Raw genomic sequence first — 17,464 nt, 5'->3', positions numbered from 1 at the left:
TAGACCTCTGTGTATAAACTCATACCTCCCAACCGTCCCAATTTCCAAGGGACATTCCCGAATTCGGTGTCCTGTCCCGTGGTCCCAGTCGGCGGAAGTTATATCCCGGTTTCAACTCATCAGCATCCGGAGGACGCCGATGAGTTGAGCACATAAGCGAGTAAAGCAGGAGCTGTCACAGCTCAGCTCCTGCTTTACTGCTGCGCTCCGGCTTCTGCATGTGTAGGTGCGATGTGATTACGTCACATCGGGCCTACAACTATGTGACTGACCATAGAACAGAGAGCTGCGGGGGAGCGTTGGAAGGTGAGTATCAGTGTTTATGTGTTAATGAAGGGGACTCATGAAACAGTGAGCAGATGAAGGGGGGGATGGCATGAAACTGTGTGCAGAGATGGGGGGACGTGAAACTGTGAGCAGATGCAGGGGGGGAAAAGACATGAAACTGGGGGCAGATTAAGGGGGGAACACATGAAACTGTGGGCAGATGAAAAGGGGGAAAAAGACATGAAACTGGGGGCAGAGATGGGGGGACATGAATCTGGGGATAGAGATGGGGGACATGAAACTGGGGGCAGAGATGGGGGACATGAATCTGGGAACAGAGATGGGGGGACATGAAACTGGGGACAGAGATGGAGGGATATGAATCTGGGGGCAGAGATGGGAGACATGAAACTGAGGGCAGAGATGGGGGGACATGAATCTGGGGGCAGAGATGGGGGGACATGAATCTGTGCGCAGAGATGGGGGACATGAATCTGGGGGCAGAGATGGGGGACATGAATCTGGGAACAGAGATGGGGGACATGAATCTGGGGGCAGAGATGGGGGGACATGAATCTGGGGGCAGAGATGGGAGACATGAATCTGGGGGCAGTGATGGGGGGACATGAATCTGGGGGCAGAGATGGGAGACATGAAACTGAGGGCAGAGATGGGGGGACATGAATCTGGGGGCAGAGATGGGGGATATGAATCTGGGGGCAGAGATGGGGGATATGAATCTGGGGGCAGAGATGGAGGGAAACGAATCTGGGGGCAGAGATGTGGGGACATGAATCTGGGGGCAGAGATGGAGGGATATGAATCTGGTGGCAGAGATGGGAGACATGAAACTGGGGGCAGAGATGGGTGGACAAGAAACTGGGGGCAGATTTGGGGGACATGAAACTGTGGACAGAGATGGAGGGGGACATGAAACTGGGGGCAGAGATGGGAGACATGAAACTGGGGGCATAGATGGGGGGACATGAAACTGGGGGCAGAGATGGAGGGACATGAAACTGGGGACAGAGATGGAGGGATATGAATCTGGGGGCAGAGATGGGAGACATGAAACTGGGGGCAGATGAAGGGGTTATATGAAAGTGGGGGAGAGATGGCGGGGGACATATAAATTCCCGGGTGACTGTAGGAGGATTATACTGTGTGCGGGCACATGAAAAATGAATGAGAATGGGCGGAGTCAACATAAAAGTGGGCAGAGCTAAATTTGCCACTGCGTGCGCCACACATTTTGTCCCTCTTTCTGCTCTTCATAAGTTGGGAGGTACACTATGTGATCAAAAGTATCCGGACACCTGGCTGAAAATGACTTACAAGTGGCGCCCTCCATTGGTAATGCTGGATACAATATGGCGTTGGCCCCCACCCTTAGTCTTGATGACGGCTTCCACTCTCGCAGGCAGACGTTCAATCAGGTGCTGGAAGGTTTCTTGGGGAATGGCAGCCCATTCTTCACGGAGTGCTGCACTGAGGAGAGGTATCGATGTAGGTCGGTGAGGCCTGGAACGAAGTCGGCGTTCCAAAACATCCCAAAGGTGTTCTATAGGATTCAAGTCAGGACTGTGTGCAGGCCGGTCCATTACAGAGATGTTATTGTGGTGTAACCACTCCGCCACAGGCCGTGCAGTATGAACAGGTGCTCCATCGTGTTGTAAGATGCAATCGCCATCCCCGAATTGCTCTTCAACAGTGGGAAGCAAGAAGGTGTTTAATACATCAATGTAGGCCTGTGCTGTGATAGTGCCACGCAAAACAACAAGGGGTGCAAGCCCCCTCCATTACCGGGCACCACGAACTTGTAAGTCATTTTCAGCCAGGTGTCTGGATACTTTTGATCACATAGTGTATGTATAAACTAGAGATTCCATGTAAACAAACAGGCTGAGTGAAGATAAGGAGAAAAAGAGGAGCCAATAAGTGGAGAAGGAAACACATCTCCTTAGGGCCCGTCCACACGGGCACAGAGGGGGCGGATTATGGCACGTAATCCATGTCATAATCCGCCCCCTCAAAATGGTGGTCTATGGAGACCGCCAGTCTACTTTTTTCCATGAGCGGCATGTTGCCCCCGTGTGCCAGACAAGCCATAATATTGGCTCATTTTTTGGGGGTGTAAACTAATCCAACTAATAAGAGGTGTAAAGTTCGATTAGTCTAAGAGTACAGCAGATTTATCATCACGTATTAGACACTGTCATAAATCTGGTGTAGTTTTAGACTAACTTTTAGCCAGAATGTATCTGAATATGTCTACAACAGTGCATTGAAAGGACAATATGGATCGGTTGTCCCTGTGTAACCGGAGAGCTCCCAGTGATCGTCACTTACATATAATAACTCTATAGGTGAAGAGAAGCAAAAACAAAAACAAATAGGCTTTTCTGTCAGCAGCAGTCAGTGATACGCTTTACAGCAGTCTTGTCCCCATAGGCAGCAACTGAGATCTGTGGAAAAGTTTTCTATGTGCTATTGTCAGTCGTGGATGTAATATTTAGACTATGGTGTTATCTATAAAGGTGTTATCTTCCATTGTAATCCCGTCTGTGATATAAATGAGGTGGCTGCTGCAATGAAAATTGATTATAGAGAAGGTCCTATTGAATGGGGGACAGATATCATCTGAGTGCATTCCCCTATAACATCTCCCCCTTGGCGTGCACACTCGGCCGCGTGCACGGCGCCGTACTCGTACGCCTTAGATGAAATCTAGGTGCGTCAGATGGAGCGTATCCCACACCTGCATTATATAAGACACACAAGTCATTTTTAGGGTGCACAGTCTGAGGCGCTCCCGGGACGTGTAAAATTAATGGGGTGTCACCCGCTCCCTGATTAGGAAAAGGAAGCAAACCAGAAACTTTAGCGGGCTAGGATTGTGATAGGATTTCTTTCTTTGTATTCCCCTGGTGTCGTCCTCACATCTCAGGCAGTAATTCACCATTTGCCAGCGCAAGCAGAATTTCCCCGTGTTGTAATTTGTTTTTCAGAGTGGTGGCGGGGAGAGGGGGGGATACGCAGACGTAGGGTGGGGGGAGAATAATGGGAATTGGGGGGGGGACGGGGACGGTCGTGGAGACCTGTATCGGAACCCTAGGCCTGACCCGACAGGGGAAACATAACCGTCATGTACACCCCACAAACCACCCCTGTGGTTCCCCCCCCGTGCGCCAGGCGGCGTACGCTGGAGGCTTACAGAAACCGTTCATTAACAACGCATTTAGCATCGCTTGTAATAACACGAGCCGTAATGAATTCATTTAGAAATCCCGCTGATGATGTCTTATGGCTTTGGAGAAGAATTCCACTTTAATCCAGCAATCTCTAATGCATCATTAACACAGCGGGGCCCGGATCAGCGCCGGCACCGGAGAAAACAAAGCAAGAAACTTTCTAGCCCCATTAACTCTTTCCCGACAATTAAAAGCCGAATTACAACATGGCCGACGTGTATTCGGGGAGGGGAAGGGGGTGTCGGAGATGTGACTGCAGGGCGGGGGAGATGTAACGGAAGAAATGCGTAGAAGTCTACAGAGGCGGAAAAATCTCCGTAATCTTTTCCATGTTGTGTTGTCATTGAACTGTATATATCTAATGATAAAGGCCCAATCAGAGCACAGCTTTCACTTTGTATTCTGCCACTGAAACATGAAAGCTGCTTTGGGATTGGTCGCTAGGGGTAACTCGTATACGATAGGATTTATAAACGAGGGTCGTTTAGTAATTGTCCCCAAGTTTGTGTATCTTTATCCTGTACCCCAAGTGTCAGCCTGTCATTATCCTGTACCCATACCTCCCAACTTTTGAAGAACCGAAAGAGGGCCAAAATGTGCGGCGCGCGTAGTGCGCCGTGGCAAATTTAGCCCCGTCCACTTTTGTGTTGACTCCGCCCACTCATGAATTTTTCATGTGCCCGCACACAATATAATCCTCCTACAGTCACCCGTAAATTATATGTCCCCCCTCTATCTCTCCCCCAGTTTCATATACACCCTTCATCTGCCCCCAGTTTCATGTCCCCCTTCCATCTCTGCCCCCAGATTCATGTCCCCTCCATCTCTGCCCCCAGATTCATGTCCCCTCCATCTCTTCCTCCAGATTCATGTCCCCTCCATCTCTGCCCCCAGTTTCATGTCCCCTCCATCTCTGCCCCCAGATTCATGTCCCCCCTCCATCTCTGCCCCCAGATTCATGTCCCCCATCTCTGCCCCCAGATTTATGTCCCCCCTCCATCTCTGCCCCCAGATTCATGTCCCCACATCTCTGCCCCCAGTGTCATGCCGTCCTCTCCTTCATCTGCCCCCAAATTCACGTTCCACCTCCACATTAAACTTACCTTCTCGTCCGCTCCCTCGCCGCTCTCTGCGCGCCTCTGTCGCTGACACATTCGGCTGAAGGAAGGAGCTGACACAGGTCAGCTCCTCGCTTCAGCCGCATATGTGTCAGCGAGACACGCAGCGGCGAAGCGAGGAGCTGACCTGTGTCAGCTCCTTCCTTCAGCCGCACGTGTCAGGGAGAGAGGCGCGCAGCGGCGAAGCGAGGAGCTGACCTGTGTCAGCTCCTTGCTTCAGCCGCATATGTGTTCAACTCAGATCTGCGTCCTCTGGACGCAGATCTGAGTTGAAATCGGGACATACCTCCCTCCAACCGGGACCGCGGGACATGTCACCCAAATCGTGAATGTCCCGCGGAAATCGGGACGGTTGGGAGGTATGCTGTACCCCAAGTGTCAGCCTGTCATTATCCTGTACCCCAAGTATCAGCCTGTCATTATCCTGTACCCCAAGTGTCAACCTGTCATTATCCTGTACCCCAAGTATCAGCCTGTCATTATCCTGTACCCCAAGTGTCAGCCTGTCATTATCCTGTACCCCAAGTATCAGCCTGTCATTATCCTGTACCCCAAGTATCAGCCTGACATTATCCTGTACCCCAAGTATCAGTCTGTCATTATCCTGTACCCCAAGTGTCAGCCTGTCATTATCCTGTACCCCAAGTGTCAGCCTGTCATTATCCTGTACCCCAAGTATCAGCCTGTCATTATCCTGTACCCCAAGTGTCAGCCTGTCATTATCCTGTACCCCAAGTGTCAGTGTCATTATCCTGTACCCCAAGTGTCAGCCTGTCATTATCCTGTACCCCAAGTACCAGCCTGTCATTATCCTGTACCCCAAGTATCAGCCTGTCATTATCCTGTACCCCAAGTATCAGCCTGTCATTATCCTGTACCCCAAGTGTCAACCTGTCATTATCCTGTACCCCAAGTATCAGCCTGTCATTATCCTGTACCCCAAGTATCAGCCTGTCATTATCCTGTACCCCAAGTGTCAGCCTGTCATTATCCTGTACCCCAAGTGTCAGTGTCATTATCCTGTACCCCAAGTATCAGTGTCATTATCCTGTACCCCAAGTGTCAGCGTATCATTATCCTGTACCCCAAGTGTCAGCCTGTCATTATCCTGTACCCCAAGTATCAGCCTGTCATTATCCTATACCCCAAGTGTCAGTGTGTCATTAACTTGTACCCCAAGTGTCAGTGTCAATACTGGGTATCCCAAGAATTAGTATGTCATTGCCCTGTACTCCAAGTGTCAACTTGTCATTGTCAGGTTGTCATTATCTTATACCCCAAATGCCAGTCTGTCAAAATCCTGTACTCCAAGTTTCAATATATCTTTAACCTGTACCCCAAGTGTCAGCATCTCATTGCCCTGTACCTCAAGTGTCTGTGTCATTATCCTGTACCAATACCTCCCAACTTTCAAAGGATAGAAAAAGTTACAAAATGTGTAACTCGCCCACTTCTACATTGACTCTGCCCATTCTCACCCATTTTTATTTGTGCCCCAATACAGTATAATGCTCCTGCAGTCACCATAACATTATATGCTCCCACATTATAATGTTTCCCTTCAATTGCCCCACAGTATGAAATCCCTCTCCTCGTGCCCCAGTTTAAACTGGCGGAAACTAGAAGGGGACATGTCACCGTCCAGCTACCCTTACAATTTAATGTCCTCTTCTAGTTGCCCCAGTTTAATGTCACCCTCCATCTGCCCCCAGTTTAATTTCTCCACCATCTGTCCCCAGTTAAACGTCCCCTTTCATCTGCTACCAGCTTAATGGCCCCTTCATCTTCCCCCAGTTTAATTGCCCTCCTTCATCTGCCCCCAGTTTAATGTCTCTGTTCATCTGCTCCAGTCTAATTGCTCCTTACATCTGCCACTAGTGTAATGTCCCTCTCCATCTGCCACCAGCTTAATTGCTCCCTTATCTGCCCCTAGTTTAATTGCTCCATTAATCTGCCCATAGATTAATTGCCTCCTTCATCTGCCCCCAGTTTAATTGTCCCCCTACATCTGCCACCAGTATAATGTTCCCCTTAATCTGCCCCCAGTTTAATTGTCCCCCTACATCTGCCACCAGTATAATGTTCCCCTTCATCTGCCCCCAGTTTAATGTCTGTTCATCTGCTCCAGTCTAATTTCCCCCTACATCTGCCACTTCTGTAATGTCCCTCTCCATCTGCCACCAGCTTAATTGCCTCCTTCATCTGCCCCCAGTTTAATTGTCCCCCTACATCTGCCACCAGTGTAATGTTCCCTTTCACCCGCCCCCAGTTTAATTGCCCCCCTTCAGCTTCCACCAGTTTAATGTCCCCCTTTATCTCTCCCCAGTCTAATACCCAACACCAAAATTTTATATTAAAAAATCACTGATAGTCACCTCTCCTCATTTCCCTGCTGCTCTGTCCCTTCTTAGGTACTGATCAGGGATTTGCAGGTGTGATGTAAGTGATGTCATCATATCGTGCCTACAGCTCCCGGGGCCACAGCATAGAGAGGGGAGCAGTAGTACACCAATGTATTCAACTCATCTGCGTCCTCTCTGGACACAGATGAGTTGTATCTGGATATGCCTCCCGCCAACTGGGACTGTGGGACAGGACCTGGAATCCGGGACGGTTGAGAGGTATGTGTACCCCAAGTGTCAGTGTCATTATCCTGTACCCCAAGTGTCAGTGTCATTATCCACATTAGTATGGTGCAGTGATATGGGGCAGGATTCTGCAGCACTACCCCCAGTATACGGCTGACATCGCCTTCCTATTAGTAATGTCATGGTGTCATTCCTCTCCGTCTTCTGCTCCTTCAGTGTAACTCTGGTTGTTCTTTACAGTTCTGCTGGGATATAATGAAGCATTGTGCAGCTGCCGTCGTTGCTCTCATTTACTATTGATCTTTGGCGCGGTAACACGTTAAGTGAAACGTCTTTTATAAACACCGCCATTGTGAACATAATAATAGATTGTGTTTCTTTGAGCAATGGAAGGAAAAGCTCGGTGTGCTATATACACATTCTGTGATCTGACAATGCCGACCATCACCACCAGCCATCGGAGTTTTGTGCCGTAAAACAGACGCTGTTCAATACACCTAGAGGTTAATACCTATAGAATCAATAGGTGGTGCATTCACTATGGATCTTAAAGGGGATGTCCATAGCTTGGCCCTGGCTTTAATTATGAAGGATCTTTTTATGTATTAAGTCACACGGCTCTGCTTAGAAGAATTTATTTCTTCTATACACAGAAACCTTTTTTCTATTGTGAATTGTTTTCCAGCATTGCAGAAAATGGAGCTTATTAATTTTTGAAAAAATTGGGGTTTGGCCAAAGTTGAAAATTTTTTAGGGTATGTCACCCAAAAATCATTATTCTGGGGTCTACATTTTTTCAGCTTCTCTGAGACCCCGGAGTATAATACTAGTGCAGAAACCCAATGGAGGGACCGGAGGATGGGAGTAGCAGTTGTGGCGATGATGTCACGGCTAGGCCGAAGACACTCGACCAACTCCTCCAGCCCACCCACCAAACCGTTTGCTGTTTGAGGGAGGCCCGCGAGGTACCTTATGGTGGTGGTAGTTTTCTTCCGATTCACTTCCGGTTGAAAGAGTGGTCCTCTCTTACCCTGAGTTGTAGGGTGGTGTTTGGAAGGGCCCTGATGGTCAACGCATGACTTAGGAGGCCGCGGTGCGGTTGAGCGAAGATGAACTTTACTGAGATAACACATGCAGCTTCTGGATAGGAGTTGTAGTTACAAATTCCATTGCCTGATACCAGATTTGGGATGAGGGACGGCCAGATTAAGGATGGAATTAGGTGACTATTCTCCACTCCAAATATATAAAGTCTTTGCTAGGGTTGAGCCAATCTTGAGATTTCAAGATCGATTTTAAAATCCGATTTCCGATCATTTTCCAGCCGTTCTCGATCGTTAAATTTGCTCAATCGCCAATCGGGATCCGATCTTTTCCGATCCCAATCCTCAACCCTAGTCAATGCTTCTCTATAGGAAAAGTCACTTTTAGGGATGAGCCGATCTTGAGATATCCTTCGATCTCAATCCCGCCAGAGAAGATTGGGTCGGAATTTCGATCGTGATTGTGAAATTTACTCGATCGCCGATAGGAATCCGATCTTTTCCAATCCCGATCCTCAACCCTAGTCTTTGCCTCTCTTTTGGATAATTTGTAACAAACCCGGCTCATTATAAACTGGTTCGCTCATCTCGTCTCTACTTCTAACAAATCAAGATATGACTGATATACTCCGATCCTTGACAGAAGCCATTGCCACCAGATCTATGTGATTGACTCCTTCAGTAGTTTCTGTGCTATGGATGATCAGTGTATCGAAAGTTTGTGTTTTTGGATGTTTGTTCCTCAATCACAGCCAAACGGCTGAATGGATTGGTCTGAAATTTCACACATGCCTACAGATTGTGCAGGAAGGAGACATAGGCTACTTGCCATCTTGCTCAGTCCCCCGAAATCGCCATCACAACCGGCTAAAGTCGTGTCTGGCTCCGCTGCAGGACCTGACATGACGTCAACGCAGCAAGTCGGCGGGCCTCTTATTGGTGCACGCCGGTGTGTCGGCGGGCCACAGGGACAGCAGAGTGGCCCCATACGTTGCCGGGTAGTGTGGGTGGGGCGAGTCATCCAGTGTGCGACGAACATCATGGCAGTGGACATAAAGGAGCCGTGAGGTATATGAGTGTATATATATATATATATATATATATATATATATATATATATATATATATCTTCTCTCTATCTTATAAAAATGAATTTCTGTCTGTCTGTCTGTTCTCTATGCGCGACCAAACGACTGGACCGATCTTCACAAAATTTGGTACAGAGATACTTCAGGTATCCGGGAAAGTTTAAGACAAGACTCCAACTCTCTCGGACGTACCGTTGCTGAGATACAGCTTTCCCAACACAATGCCCCCCCCCTTCCTTAGCCAATACAAACCTGCAAGTCTTTCACTCATATTCCAACTGCAATACACACGGTCACTCCACATGCGCAATACAACACTGATATCCAAACTGAGATACACGCATCAGAGGATTAGATACACAGATCAGCACACAGTATCACATGCCAGAGGATTAGATACACGGGTCTGCACACAGTCCCACACACCAGAGGATTAAATACACGCTTCTGCACACAGTTCCACACACTGAAGGATCAGATACGTGCACACGTCTGCACACAGTCCCGCACACCAGAGGATTAAATATGCGCTTCTGCACACAGTTCCACACACTGAAGGATCAGATACGTGCACACGTCTGCACACAGTTCCACATGCCGAAGGATTAGATACACGCGTCTTCACACAGTACTACACGCCGGGGGATTGGATACATGCGTCTGCACACAGTACCACATGCCAGAGGATTGGATACACGCATAGGCACATAGTTCCACACACCAGAGGTTTAGATACGCGTCTGTACACAGTTGTACACGCCATAGGATTAGATACACGTGTCTGCACACAGTTCCACACGCTGTAGGATTAGATACGCGCCTCTTCGCACACTACCACACAGGGGAGGATTAGATACGTGCGCCTGCACACAGTACCACACGCTAAAGGATTAGATACATATGTCTGCACAAAGTACCACATGGGGGAGGATTAGATACGCATCTCTTCACACAATACCACACAGAGGATGATTATATACGCACATCTGCCCACAGTTCAACACGCCAGAGGACTAGAAACGCACGTCTACACACAGTGCCACATGCTGTAGTATTGGATACGCGCGTCTGCACACATTACCACAGGCTGGGGTAATTGGATACATGCATCTGCACACAGTACCACATGCCAGAGGATTGGATAGGCGCATCTGCACACAGTTTCACACACCAGAGGATTAGAAACGCACATCTGCACACAGTACCACATGCCGTAGAATGAGATATGCATGTCTGCACACAGTACCACAGGCCGGGGGATTGGATACATGCATCTGCACACAGTACCACATGCCAGAAGATTGGATAGGTGCATCTACACACAGTTCCACATGCCACGAGATTAGATACGCGCGTCTGCACAAAGTGCTGTAGGATTAGATACACAGGTCAGCACACAGTTCCACATGCCAAAGGATTAGATACGCCAGAGAATTAGATACGCATGTCTGCACAAAGTACTACACGCCAGAGGATTGGATATACAGGCCAGCACACACTATCACACCAGAGGATTAGATATGCACGTCTGCACACAGTTCCACATGCCGCAGGATGAGATACACGCCACTGCACACACACAAACACACACACACACACATTAGATACACACATCTGCACACAGTACCAAATGCCGGAGGATTAGATATGCACGTCTTAACACAATACCACACGCCAGAGGATTAGATATGCAAGTCTGCCCACAATTCCACACACCACAGGATTAGATACGCACCACTGCACACGATACCACAAACCGGAGGATTGGATACACAGGTCAGCACACAGTATCACACACCAGAGAATTAGATACGCGCATCTTCACATAGTACCACACGCCGGAGGATTAGATATGCACGTCTGCACACAGTACCAAATGCCGGAAGATTAGATACGCACGTCTTAACACAATACTACACGTCCGAGGATTACAAGTCATTGTATACACATGGAGATAGGAATACTTTGTAAGATATGGTTTGCAAATATTTGTGAAGTTCGCCAGACTGATTCCTTCCGAATCAGAAGTCTTTAGACCCCAAAGAATGATATTTGGAGTTCCAGGGGAGGTGCAGTGAATAAAAACCCACTGATACTCTCTTTAACTCACCTCTCTAGGACTCTCTTGTGATGTCTGCATTCTCTGGAATCTTTGGTCTTTTTCTCTGATGGCTTGGGTCAAGGAGAGGCCTGTGATTGGGTCTCAGTGGTTGCAACAGACGCACCAATGTCATGACACTTTTATACAAGGCCCAATCACAGGCCTTGGGTCACATAAGAGACCTGAAGAATACTGAAGACGCCAAGGAATGTGCACCAGATGCCACGAAGAATTCCAGGAATGGTGAATATCAACTTTTTTTTTATTTTATCCCAACTCCCCAGGGCCTCCACTTTTTGTATTTCAGGATCTGAAAAAATTTTGAAGTATAATAGAAATGGGCGAAGAGTAATTTCATTTCAGATTTGGTGACTCAGGTCGCTGATTTGTTTCAGGTCGAACAAGTTCGGATAGAACCAGAAGTTAAGTTATTATACTTTGTATTCTCTTCAGGCCTGAGAATATAATACGTAGAGGCAGGGCCGCACCTCTAATGAGGCGACCCCCGAGTATAATGATTGGAGGCCTAGGAGAGGTGAGGGAACATACAAATCGCTGTTACTTACCTCTCCAGGCTCAAGGCAGGCTTCAGGCCTACTTGGTCACAGACGTCACGTGGGCCAGGGCTTGCATCCTTATGCATCGTGACACAAGCCCCGACTCAAATGACGTTTCTTCCATTATTGAAGAAGGCCGACATCAGCAGGGAGTGCGCCGGAGCACAGGAGAGGTAAGTAACAGTGTTTTTTTAATGTTTGTATCTTCCCCTGGCTCTCCGTGAACCAGGGCTTGCATCCTTATGCATCGTGACACAAGCTCCGACTCAAGTGACGCCTCTTCCATCATTGAAGAAGGCCGACATCAACGGGGAGTGCGCCAGAGCACAGGAGAGGTAAGTAACAGTGTTTTTTTAATGTTTGTATCTTCCCCTGGCTCTCCGTGAACCAGGGCTTGCATCCTTATGCATCGTGACACAAGCTCCGACTCAAGTGACGCCTCTTCCATCATTGAAGAAGGCCGACATCAACGGGGAGTGCGCCAGAGCACAGGAGAGGTAAGTAACAGTGTTTTTTGATATTTGTATCTTCCCCTGGCTCTCCGATTATTATTCACTGTGGTCTGAAAAGTTTGCTACGGGGCCCTGCCATCCCTAGTTACGCCACTGTTCGGGTTGAACCTCTCTCAGAAGGAATCGGCTCACCCGTCTCTAATAATAGCGCTTCACGGGTGGCAAAAACAATTTTTGGCTCTCTACGAACTCGTTTGTACGTCTCTCTATACACCCTATTAGCGGAAACCATTACTTTGAACGCTTAGTACCCAACGTTTCGCCTTCTTGGAATCCTGAATTTACGGTTCTCCCTGATTTCGGCCTCGACAGAAGTCCATGAATATTTATGAGCCCGCGCAATCCATCTCCTGGTGATCCTGAGTTTCCTACTTTCACGCGAGGCCCCGATTTTCTCGCTTTGTTTCTAGCGCCCTACGTAACACAAGCCAGTCCCTTTGATGCGATGAGGCGGTTCGGGGCAGCGAGGGGTTAATACCTTCCTCTCCATTATCTTCCTTTTTCCGTATCCTCTATCAGCGGCGAAAATATCATCTGATGGAGCAGACGAGGGCCATCCAGGCTGCATAAGTATGAGCGATTGCAGTCAGCCCTGACAGATTACCCTGCAATATAATAGAGGCGACAGGCTCATTAGGTATTAATGCGGATGCGATGCGTTATTCTGCAGAAATTAATTGAACGCATTAGTTAATGCTTATTTATTGCAACATTATCATGCGGGATCAGTACACCAGACCGTGGTAATTCCTCCATAACCATCATTTGTGTCACATTTCTAACAGCCCTTGTTAAATATATGCTGCCGGCAGAAAGCTTTAATCTCCTGTCATTAGGAGACAGGCAATTTGGTGGCGTTCACGGATGGGGCCTGTGAAGCTGACGCTTTCTTATACAGAGGTGTGGGGTGGGGGTGGGGGGGGTCACTGGGAAAAAAATAAAAAAATCTTTTCATCATATTTACCTAAAACGGTTTGGACGGCGGCGATCTAAATATAGAAGGTTGAGGGATTCATCATCGCTGCGTTAGCGCCTCTCGCACCTTCACCTCGCAATCCCTTTGTAACAGGTTTAATTAAAAGGAGAACATGCCGCACAATTACCCGTCCGTCGGAAAACGCCGTGTAATCCGCTCCTCGGCGCTCACGCTGCCTGCTAAGTGATCGCTGCTTGCGAATTCATGCACATGTTATAGAAACAAACTATTGAATTGGACGAGATGGATTTTAAAGGGATCCTATCACAATTTTTTCTCGCTAAGATGTCGGAATATCCTTAAGAAAGGCTATTTGTCTCCTACCTTTCCTTTTCTTCTCTGCGCCACCGTTCGCCTGCAATCCCGATTTTTCTCGGTATGCAAATGAGCTCTCTCACAGCACTGGGGGCGGGCCCCAGCGCTCAAACAGCACTGGGGGCGTCTCCCATGCTGCCAGAGGGCTCATCAGCGCTGTCTCCATCTTCTTCTGCGACGAGGTCTTCACCGCATCTTCTTCCGGCGGCGTCTTCCTACTTCTAGGCCTCGGGCCTAGGGCAAGCCGACTGTGTATGCCCGCCGGCCACAAAAAAATGGCCGCTTGCAATACTGTGGAAGCGGGCATTTTTCTTGTGGCCGTGGGCACGCGCAATCGGCTTGCCCTAGGCCCGAAGTCTAGAAGTAGGAAGACGCCGCCAGAAGAAGACCTGGTGAAGACTTTGTTGCAGAAGAAGATGGAGAGCTCTCTAACAGCATTGGGGACGCCCCCAGTGCTGTTTGAGCGCTGAGGCCCGCCCCCAGTGCTGCAAGAAAGCTCATTTGAAAAAACGGGATTGTAGTGGCGCGGAGAAGAAAAGGAAAGGTAGGAGATGAATAGCCTTTCTTAAGGCTATTCTGATATGTTAGGGAGAAAAAATTGTGTTTAAAAGATAGGATCCCTTTAAGTCGCAACAAATTTATTTTGTACATTATTTTTGAATGGCACAAAAACATAGCGGACCGTATTCTAGTGTCTGTAAAAAAAATATAGGACAGAGATGGATCCGATTTTTTCAATTTTAACATTGATGTCTATGTAAGTAGATGGCCATCTGTTTGCCTCCCTCTGATTTTAGGTTCTACAGGGTTGATATTTAAAGACGACCTTTCACCACCACCACCATAACCAGCTCTGTGTCCTTCATCCACCTCCTTTCCACTGATTCAGGCAGTTTTCCTCTAGCCCCCACCGTTCCTGAGCCATTGGTGCTGTTATTTTCATTGCCTGGTATGACATTTAGGCTCTCTACTGACAAATGGGCAGTCCTTGGGTGCAGCAGATAGTTTAGGACTCGCCCACTTGATATTAGAGAGCCTAATTAGCATATTGGCTCTGAAACTAATATCACTTATTACTCAGGGAAGGTGGGGGCTAGAGAAAAAATTCCAACTGTGCCGGAATCAGTGGAGCAGAGCCTATTGAATAAGGCGGAGTTGTTGATTGGTCATCTTTATCTTTTTTCCTCTACGTACTCCCAGTGTGGCACTTCTATAGCCTCTCACAGCTAATACATCCTTAGTACTAATGCCGATATCTCAGGACTGGATACGGCTATCATGATGGTTTAAGTTTCCTTAACCCTTACCGTTCTGAAGCGATTCACTGTTAAAAACACTATTTGGCATTGAGATCCAATTGCAGATCTCAGTTCCCAACAGCATTTATAACAGTGAATTGCTCCGGAGCTGTAAGGGTTATCATGAAGATCTTGGTGTCAATTTAAAGATGAGATTCTCATCTTTAAAATGAATCTTAAACCATCATGATAGCCCCATACAGGACTCTAAAGTGCCCACCTCCTCCTTCATCAAGCTCCTATCAACTGATTCTGGCAGTTTTCCTCTGGCCCCCACCATTCCTGAGCCATCAGTGCTTTATTTTCATTGCCCCGTATGACAATTAGGCGCTCTACTATCAAATGGGCAGTCCTTGGGTGGAGCGGATAATTTAGGATTCCTCCACCTGACATTAGAGAGCCTAATTAGCATAGTGGCTCTGAAACCAACATCACTTATTACTCAGGAATGGTGGGGGCTAGAGAAAAAATTCCAACTGTGCCGGAATCAGTGGAGCAGAGCCTATTGAAGGATCCAAGAAGTTGGAGTTGGTGAATGGCCCTCTTTAAAGGGGTATTCTGGGACTTAAATATTCTAGGTCATCAGCATGTAGTGTGGATTTCAGCATTTGGACCCCCATCGATCTGTAGTTTACCCCCTGTCCTGAGGAAGCTTCCCTAATGCCTAATATGGAACTTATTATATTTACTTGTTATTCCTTACGCTGTATTAGAAGCTAGAAAAATATTTCTTGGAGTCGTCGTATTCTGACACCTGGAACTTTTTTATATTTTCGTGTATAGGGATACATAAGGCTTCTTTTTTGCAGGACCAGGTGTAGTTTTTATTATACCTTTTTGAGAAATATCTATTGTTTTGATTGCATTTTATTGAATTATTTAACAGGGGAAATTGCAAAAAAATGGCGGTCCAGCTCTTCTGATTTTTTTTTCCTGCTACGGCATTCGATATAAGTTTCTAGATCGGGAGTGTTTTAAGACGCAGTCAAGTCAATGGGTCTGAGCTGCAATACCAAGCGCAACCACAAAACAATATATGGCACTGTGCTTTGTTTTCTGTAAAACGACTGTTCATATCTCATAAACCACCTGATCAGTGTCGAACCTCCACCGATTTTTTTGATCGATGACTTATATTAAGCATAGGACATCAATCTCATAAACTCAGAAAACCTTTAAAGGTATTGTTCTGGAAGGTATAATTTACTTATCTGGACAACCCCTTTAATTCTGTAAGTTGCTTGGTTCTGTTTTCATGGGTTGGATTTTTTTGGTTTTTCCAATAAATCCTATAGATTCTTCATTACTCTGAGAGTCGCTTATTCACACTGCATTTTGTATGCAAAACACAGCAAAAACATGTCATAGCCCCTGTATGTGCAAAATACACAATTTATTTTGTGTTTACACCAGGGGTCTCAAACTCAATTTACACGGGGGCTGCTGGAGGTAGAATCTGAGTGAGGCTGGGCCGCATCAGGTTTTCCACAAGCTATGCAAATTTAGCTCCGCCCAATTTAATGATGACTCCACCCATTCTTATTCATTTTCCATGTGCCCCCACAAAGTATAATCCTCCTACAGTCACCCGTACACTATATGTCACCACATTATAATGTTCCCTTCCAACTACCCCACAGTTTAACTGGGGGAAACTAGAGGGGACATGAAACTGGGGCAGCTGGAGGGGGACATAAAACAGTGGGGGTAGTTGGAGGGGGACAATAAATTAATGGCAGCTGAAGTGGGACATTAAACTGGGGGCAACTAGAGGGGGACATTAAACTCGGGAGGCTAGAAGCAGACATTAAACTGTAGGGGTAGGTGGACAGTGACAATAAACTGGGGACAACTAGAGGCAGACAGGTCCCCCTCCAGCTACTCCCACGGTTTAATGCCCCCTCCAGTTGTCCCCAGTTTAAGTGCCCCCCTTCATCTACCCTCAGTTTCATCTCCCCCCACCATTTCTCCCCCAGTTTGATATCCCCGTTCATTTGCCCCATTTTATGTCCCCCCTCCATCTGTCCCCAGTTTTATGTCGTCCCTCCATCTGCCCCAGTTTCATGTGCCCCATCCATCTGCCACCAGTTTCATATTCCCCTCCATCTGCCCCAATTTCAGATACTCCCTTCATCTGCCCCCATTTTCATGCTCCCCCTTCCATCTGTGACCCCAGGTTCATGTCCCCCCTTCCATCTCTGCCCCTAGGTTACTGACACACACACACACGTCACGTGACTATTGGAGGCGTGTCTTAGTGTGCCGGCCGAAAGATGACTATAGCAGGACATGCAGGGAGCTGCGCGGGGGCCGCAAACTTTCATCCCGAGGGCCGCAGTTGGCCCGCGGG

Source organism: Leptodactylus fuscus, chromosome 7, assembly GCF_031893055.1.
Source record: "Leptodactylus fuscus isolate aLepFus1 chromosome 7, aLepFus1.hap2, whole genome shotgun sequence".
Classification (NCBI taxonomy): Eukaryota; Metazoa; Chordata; class Amphibia; order Anura; family Leptodactylidae; genus Leptodactylus; species Leptodactylus fuscus.
This window is presented reverse-complemented; position numbering follows the sequence as displayed.